The following is a 2959-nucleotide window of genomic DNA, read 5'->3' on the forward strand; positions in this document are numbered from 1 at the left end:
AACTACCTCCTTCACCTATATATTTGTTTCCATCCACAGACAATGGGTTGGATTTTGGAGAGTCATTATACCATTATGTTGTTGATGTGAGAGATATATTTCTATGAATTAGGGTGATTAGAGGTACACTTTGTGACAAGGAAAGGACAAGTCAACTTGGAGGAGCTATTTTACAGGATCAACACCTATTTTTGGTGGTAAGTCACTGCATTTCTATTAATGCAAAGAGTTTTTTTTTTTCCTATATACGATGTTATGGTTTCATATATTTCAATACCATGTTGATCTATTGAATAAAGTGATTAAATGATGTTGCATAGATTCTGTGGATCCCTTGCTTGTGTTATCTAACTATGAAAGTTCTAATAATAGAAATGAGAGGTAGGATTGGAGCATTCAATCCAAAGAAGGAATGAAGAATATGACAGAGTCTAGGTAGGCTTCATCCCGTTATCTATTTACTATAAAGAAAACAATAGTGCCTTTGTATTTATGTTGTTCTAGGCTAGTCCTGATCCGGATTTAAATAGGAACGCAACAAAATACAGAGAACCATATACACAAAGATGCAGCAGAAATAATACTTCATTTCATTAATGGAAAATATTGAAATATGCTTACAACCATAAATGAAAGTAAACATTAATGGAAAATATTGAAATATGCTTACAACCAGAAATGAAAGTAAACCAGCGAGGGCGATGGTTTTAAAATATTAAGACATTTTTAAACACCTCTTTCTCGAAATTTTAAATTATGATATCTTCCCTATTGTATACATGTTTAACTATTATTTTTATGATAATAATAGTAATATAATTTAGTTAATTTTTATGATTTTTTAAATTTAGACAACACAAAATGTATCATAAAATAAGTATTTTTAATATTGATAATGAACCACTACGTATTCAAATTTACCAATCATTTAATTTATATAACTATTTAAATAAATATTTTTATTATTATGATTGTCTAAATTTCTTTAATGAAAATAATAAAAAATTTAAAATGTTTATTATATAAATAATTCAACTTCACATCGTTTTCAAAACATAATACTGCTTCCTTACTGCTTCTGCTTGGCTAAGAGCTCGTCTTCCTCGGACGTAAGGAAACAGGTTAACGGCCCAAGACCCAGAGGCATCTGGCAGGAGTGATAGCCTGCTCCCTTACGGACCACCAGCGGGTTATTTCAGGTGGCGTGGTTTTCCTTGATAACAGTGATGTGTTAAACTAACATTCGCAGATAGTAGCCAGAAATGGCTGTCCTCACTGTTGGTTTGACAAACTGAGTTTGATAGGTTTTTCCACCTTTTGAGAAAACATAATACACATGGCCCTTCATTTTCGCAGGGCGCAGGTCCAACGCAGCCCGTGACTCAAGATTCTGCGGGATTTGGTTTTTGGTTTTATCCGGGCCGATTACGAGGCAATTGGTTTTAAAATATTGAGACATTTTTAAACACCTCTTTCTCCCAATTTTAAATTATTATATCTTCCATATTGTGATAATTTAAAAACATAATACGCATGGTTTTTGGTTTTTCCCAGGCCGATTATGAGGCATTTGGTTTTAAAATATTAAGACATTTTTAAACACGTCTTTCTCGAAATTTTAAATTATGATATCTTCCCTAATACATGTTTAACTATTGTTTTTATGATAATAAATAGTAATATAATTTAATTAATTTTTATTATTTTTCAAATTTAGATAATACAAAATGTATCTTAAAATAAGTATTTTTAATATTGATAATAAACCACCAAATATTCACATTTACCAATTATTTAATTTATATAATTTTTTTTTTCCGAAGGTGGTAAAACCTATCAACTCAGGTGTCAAACCAACAGTGAGGACAGCCATCTCTGGCTGCTATCCGCGAATGCTGGGTTTGACTCATCACTGTTAAATAGGAAAACCACGCCACCTGGCATAACCCTGCTGGTGGTCCGTAATCGGGAGCAGGCTCTCACTCCTGCCAGATGCCTCTGGGTCTTGGGCCGTTAACCTGTTTCCATACGTCTGAGGAAGACGAGCTCTTAGCCAAGCAGAAGCAGTTTTACGGCATACTCCAGGCCGAATATTTAATTTATATAATTATCTAAATAAATATTTTTATTAGTATAATTGTTTAAATTTATTTAATGAAAATAATAAAAAAAATAATAAAAATTTTAAAGTGTTTATTATATAACTAAATCAACTCGGCCTGGAGTATGCCGTAAAACTACTTCTGCCTGGCTAAGAGTTCGTCTTCCTCGGACGTAAGGAAACAGGTTAACGGCCCAAGACCCAGAGGCATATGGCAGGAGTGAAACCCTGCTCCCTTACGGACACCAGCGGGTTATTACAGGTGGCGTGGTTTTCCTTGATAACGTTGATGAGTCAAACCGACATTCGCGGATAGCAGCCAGAGATGGCTGTCCTCACTGTTGATTTGACACCTGAGTTTGATAGGTTTTGCCACCTTCGGAAAAAAAATAAATAAATAAATCAACTTCACATCGTTTTCAAAACATAATACACATGGCCCTTCATTTTTGCAGGGCTCAGGTCCAACGCAACCCGTGACTCAAGATTCTGCGGGATTTGGTTTTTGGTTTTATCTGGGCCGATTACGAGGCAATTAGTTTTAAAATATTGAGACATTTTTAAACACCTCTTTTTCCAAATTTTAAATTATTATATCTTCCATATTGTGATAATTTGTGATAATTTAAAAGCATAATACGCATGGTTTTTGGTTTTTCCCAGGCCGATTATGAGGCATTTGGTTTTAAAATACTAAGACATTTTTAAACACCTCTTTCTAGAAATTTTAAATTATGATATCTTCGCTATTGTAATAATTTTCAGAACATGATACACATCCCTTTCATTTTCGCAGGGCGCAAGTCCAACGCAACCTGTGACTCAATCCTGCGGATTTGGTTTAGCCGGGCCAAACCT

This window comes from Pinus tabuliformis, chromosome 4_1 (assembly GCF_031772625.1).
Source record: "Pinus tabuliformis cultivar Carrire ecotype Pingquan chromosome 4_1, CPIR1, whole genome shotgun sequence".
In the NCBI taxonomy this organism is placed as follows: domain Eukaryota; kingdom Viridiplantae; phylum Streptophyta; class Pinopsida; order Pinales; family Pinaceae; genus Pinus; species Pinus tabuliformis.